Raw genomic sequence first — 6,000 nt, 5'->3', positions numbered from 1 at the left:
GAAAATAATTTGCCTTGAGTTGTTCATTTGGTTTCTGCATAAATAGTTATTAGTGACTTTGTTCTCAGGAATGAAAACACCTGACAACATACGATGTTTCATTCCTCGGAAAAAGCATTGTGCTGTCATATTGGTGGGATATGACATAAGATAACAGTTGTTTAGAGTGCTTTGGTCTGATTGGCCTGGTTCCTGAGATATCTGTAGACATGTTTGACTTCTATTAAAGATAAAAATAAAAATAAATAGGCCTTACTCTAAAAGAATAATTCTGAAAAAACTCATCAGCAATGACTTTTTACAGAAATCAGTACCTCAAAAAAAAAATATTTTCCACCAAAATACACCCACCATAACTGTCTCACCAAAACAGACATAATATAAAAGGTGAAGCGATATCCAGATCCGAAAAGTATGGAAGCCCGTTTCTGCCACTATAAAAAAAAAAAAAAACCTCGAAATTTTGAGTTATCTTTCTCAAAATTATTATTATTTTTATTAAGTCATATTTTGACAAAAATAACTCAAAATTTTGAGAAAAGTAACTCGAAATTTCGAGTTAGCACTGCCAATAAGTAATCTACGTGAATGACGTCATTTCCTTGTTACCCGTAAGCTGAGGCTCCCCGCTACAAATTCTACAGCTAAGCTACCAGTATTACAGCCAGTCATGAATGTGTAAATTGCTGAGTGTTTTCAGCCTGGCTTCACAAATGATGAAATCGTTGTGTTATTAGCTGAATCACATGGCGTTACTATCAGTAAACGTACTTGCGAAAGAGCCAATTTGTTGCTATACACTGATAGCTCATGATCCGGTTTTGAGATCCATATCCTTCCGGGTAACAAGAAAACAACGTCATTCACGTAGTTTACTGACTAGCAATGGTAACTCAAAATTTTGAGTTAAGTTTGTCAAATTAATAAGTTAAAATTTTGAGAAAGATAACTCAAAATTTGAGGGATACTTCTTTTTTTTTTGGCAGAAACGGGCTTCCATATAAAGTGAAGCCTGTATAAAATGACTGCATTTTTTTTTGTCCAGCAGGAGGCCACTCCTCTGGTTGTATAAATCAATATTTCTCCTTTTGGAGCCACGGCACATATTTCACACGGCACACCACCAAACCAAAATGTCACAAAAAGCATGTTGATCATTTTTCCCAGCGCACCAGGCACAGGGAATTGGTTCGGTTTGTCCCCAGTATACTTTTGTTTTCTTTCTTCTGACCACTACTCATGCTAGGGCCTTCATCTGGGTCAAAACTGGCTACTTTTTTCTTTTCAAATATTTATGTATTGCTATTACGCGCTCTGTCGTCTGACAGCGTGACTATTATGTAATTTCTTCTTCATCTTCTTCTGTTCTACTGGCAGTTGGCAAACCATTTAATTAGAGCAGGTAGTTGTACGGCCGCCTCTAGTGGAAGAGAATTTAATTGTTCTGCCCGTTACTCACGCTGGTAGCTTAGAGTACTGTATCGGGTGGAACCAGATAATCCTCCACGGCACACTTGATCATTTCTCACGGCACACCTATGTGCTGCAACACAGTGGTTGGAAAACACTGGTATAGATGCTTACAGGGAACAGATTTGTCTCCTTTGACGCACGCCCTCAGTACACACGTTCATAAGGAGTTAATAGTGTCAGTCGCCAGTTTCAAATCATACCGAATACAGCATGATGCTGATTTTGCTCATTACGATTTCCATTAAAGTAAAAAAGAAGAAAAAAAGCACGGTATGCTCTGCCGTTTGATTAACAGCTCTGCTTGTTAGGTCCACTTTCAAAACATGGAGATGACATCGGAAGAAGAAAACAAAAAAGAAAAGAAAAAGGAACAATACTTTAATAACCATACAGCGGCTGCATCTATCTTTTATTTACAGTCTGTGTTGACAGGTTGTAAACACCAGCTGAGCTGTAATGTTAACTAGCTGCGCAACTCTTTTGGTTGACAGATGCAGACAGCAGAAAGATAATAGCTCCCACTTTAAATTCTCCACAGCACGGCTGCTGGACGTTTTTAAGTAACCTACTCGTGGTTTGTAGAAAGAGACTGCCGAGTTTTTCAAATGCATTTTTTTAGCACAAAGTAAGAGCCCTTCACTCCAAAACACTCCAAAACTGGACAACTCCCACAATCGAGACAATCGAGATGGATGACAACCTATGCGTTTTAAAACAACTACATCATTTTAGTGCGATCTGTCCCTTTGAAATGGCAAATTTAGGCCTATTGCTAGGCCTAACGTAGTAAAATGTACTGTAATATTATGCTTAATAGTGCAGTGTTAGAGAAAGACACTTAAGGAAAAAAGGAAAAAAACAATTCTGGGGGAGAAATATCAACATTTCTGCCAAAAGTCTTCTTGTAGCTGGAATAAATGGCTAGACATCATAGATAAAATCAATCAACTGATCAACTGAAGGGGGCAGGAAAAGTCAGACACTTCAACATTAGCAAGAAAAGAAACAGGAGGTACAGTGCTCAGCATAAATGAGTACACCCCACTACATTTGTCAAAAAACCTTTAGTCAACATTTTCTATGATCAAATCTTGTTTGCAACAAACAAGATTTGTGAATTTGCACACACAAAAAAGTGATTTCCCTAACAAATTCATTCAAGCACATTCAAGCCCATGTCGCAAAAACGAGTACACCCCAATTATAGTCTTAGGAGAAAAGCCACACTTAAGAGTACAAAATTCAAATTAACAGGCATTCAACCACAGGTGAGTCTAATGATTCATTTAAGAGGTGTCCAGCAGACAGGTGACTATAAAAGGGCATTACTTAACAAAGAAAAGCCCTTCCCATTTCATGCTGTCAGCAATGGATCCACATGGAAAAGAAATATGGGCAGAAATCTGTGCCATCAGAAACTGAATTTGAATAAGTTAAATTCGAATTTGAATTGCTCGGATTGAATCTGAATTGTAACTTGAATAAATGCTTTTAAAAACTGAATATGAATTATCCTAATTTGAAATTCAATTTATTGGTTTGAAAATGATCATCACTAAATTGAAATTGAATTTTATATTTTGAAAATGAATTAATTTGCTTTGAAACCGTATTTTATCCTTTAAAAGTTTAGCTCTCGAATAATTTCAGATTCACTTGTCACCATCCAGTTTCAGTTCTACAATTCAATTTCAGTTCCAAATTTCAGTTTTTTTGGGACTTACATCCGGTTCCGGTTCAAGAGTAATCGAGCGCAGATTAATAGAACTACGTTTTACTAGCGGACCGAAAGTGTAGCTAACTGCAGTGAAAGTTAGCTAAAGCAGTATAAAGCCAAACTGGGGTGGCCGTTTCCTGTGACACCATACGGCGCACACTGCAGAGGAATGACATGCATGGGTATTGTACACGAAGGAAGCCTCTCCTAAAGCCCATGCACAAAAAAGCATGCCTAGAATTTCCTAGGGCCCATGCTGAAAAAGATGAAGACTACTGGGACTCAAAAAAAAAGATCCACACATCTAAAGCTACTGTTGCATTTCTGAAGAAGAACAGGGTGATTGAATGGTTCATTTAAGTATGTTTCCTGATCTGAACCAAATCGAACACCTGTGGGGAATTCTGAAGCGATAAGTTGAGCATCACTCTCCATCCAGCATCCGGGCTCTAAAAGAGGTTATTCTTGAAGGATGGAAAAAGATAGATGTTGCAATATGTCGCCAACTTGTTCATTCCATGCCTAGAAGACTTGGTGCTGTCCTTGAAAATCACGGTGGTCATACAAAATACTAGATGTAGTAGTTTTTGTTGTGGGGTGTATTCATTTTTGCTTCAACCAATTTGAGTAAAACTGAAGATTTTGTGATCTAAGTTATATTATTAACCTTAATTTCATGTTATGGAGTTAAACAAGTGTTCAATAAAACTCAGCCTAGTGAAAATTTTGGAAATTGTTCTTTCGTTCATTGAGCTGCTGATTAAATTTGTACTTTTTAAAGGGGGTGTACTCATTTATGCTGAGCACTGTAAGTCACAGGACGAGACTTCTAGGCAAAGCAAAGCGAGCTAATCGAATTATCCGAGCTTTCATAAAGTCAGAAGAGGGCTATTGTTATTCTCTCTTGGTTTATTTATCTGTTTATTAACTGAGTGTGTGAAGCGATATGCTCTCCTTCAAAAAGAGGTCAAAGGTCAGCCCCGTGTACCGAATAGCAGCTTGTGGCAGAAGATGATATGGATGCAGCGTGCTGTTCAAGGACGCTTCAGCGAGCGTGAGCGTGCGTGACAATGCAAGGGCAACGTGGACGGTTACTGTACTCTCTCCCTGCCAACGGCAAACAGCAAAACTCGTGTTTTTCTTGCTGAACTGGGTCTGCAGCGGCACCGCCGGCACGTGCGCATCACGCTTCTAAAGCAACACGAATCGGTTCCTGGTTCAGCAGAAATTCGCTTAACTTGCAAGCTTTTCATAACAGGCCAGATTATTGTGCAGCGGGCGAACATCTGTCTTTCCCCTCATATCGTTTGTTTGAACAGTTGTTTAATTCCTAACATCCTCTATATTGATATTGTATTATGCTTGGAGAAATAGAAACATACAGTGAGGTTTTTTGTTGTTGTTTTTTTCTAAAAAGCCCTTTGTTGGTCTGTCTTTTTTCACCAACTTTGTTTGGCGATGATTTTGCGAGCTGAATTGATGGCAAACCACAGGGAGCTCCGGGCGGGCTGAGACACTGACCACAGGCACCCCGATCCAGACTCAGTGACAGAACTTGCGGTGACATCTGCTTTTACTCAGGGAGAGCACTTCAGCACTTAATAAAGCATGTAATCGCAGTGTTGTAACTTGGGAGCAGACGAAGCAAAGCAGGCGCGGCAGTGAACTCATCGTATACGGACTCGTCCCCGTTCACAAATGTCTGCTTTTGCTTATCTCGTTTGAGTTTATCGGCAATTTTGCATTAAGACCCAAATGAAGACAAAGTGCCCCATAAAGCCTTTTTGATTGATTACAGCTCTTTGCTGCGAAAGCAAAAAAAAAAGCCATTTAACAAAAAGAAGAAAAAGAATTCGACTTAAAAGGTGTTGCTCTCTGTTCTTATATACATCTGCATGCAATTTTCTGCATGTAAGTAGACAGGGGAAGGTTGTAGTTTTTAATGCCAGTGTAATTTGGGAGGCTGAAAGCTGCACGCTGCAACCAACAACAAAAGGGGGTTTTGTAAGCTTTATGACATCTGGGATACAGGTCACTTTTATTGTTTCCCAACGCAACATGCTGAAGAGGCAGACGGGCCACATTGCCGAAATTTTCAGAAAAGAACGGGGGGAAAAAATCCCTCAGGTTGCTAAAATGTGAAGGCTTGCAGCAGCGTTGCAGTATGCAGGCAGGCTGGAATGAAATTCACTTTGAGTGTGTTCTTTGCATCTCGTCTCATATTTCAGCTAAACTGCCTGCTCGCCAGGGCCAAGGAATGCATCAAGCGCCATAAATCAGGGGCTTGATAGGAACTTGGCGGCCAGACAGCGGTGCAGAGTGCTGTGTTATGTAGCTACAGTACAGTAAAGATGTTTTAAGGTGAACATTACCATCTTGGAGGAAGAGGGAAAAACGAGGGGGAGGATACTTTGATTCAGGGGGAATTTTGTCCAAATGACAGAGCAACGAAAGCTCTTCTCACCTCCTTGAGCCGCTCACATTCCTGCACTTGTGAATCACTATCATCACCCGGAAGAATACAGGCCTCAAACTGCAGTCTGGCGCTGCTTTTAATTTTATTTATGCAGCAGAGTTTGGACTCAGGAAACACATCTTTATCCCGAGGAGCGCGCATGCAGGTGGGCTCGCTCGAGCTATCTTGTGTGTTTTGTTCTTGTCAAGGCGAGAAAGAGGCAAAAGAGTTCACGTACGAGAGGCAGCCGGCACTGTGTGTGCCAGGTTTGTTTGTCACATCTCCGCCTGTCTGCGCCTTATGCAAATGGGCAGGGGGGCTGGGAGGGACGGCTCCATGGGAAACTGCTGGTGCT

This window comes from Perissodus microlepis, chromosome 3 (genome assembly GCF_051167445.1).
Source record: "Perissodus microlepis isolate ML-2025 ecotype Zambia chromosome 3, ASM5116744v1, whole genome shotgun sequence".
NCBI classification, from domain to species: Eukaryota; Metazoa; Chordata; class Actinopteri; order Cichliformes; family Cichlidae; genus Perissodus; species Perissodus microlepis.
This window is presented reverse-complemented; position numbering follows the sequence as displayed.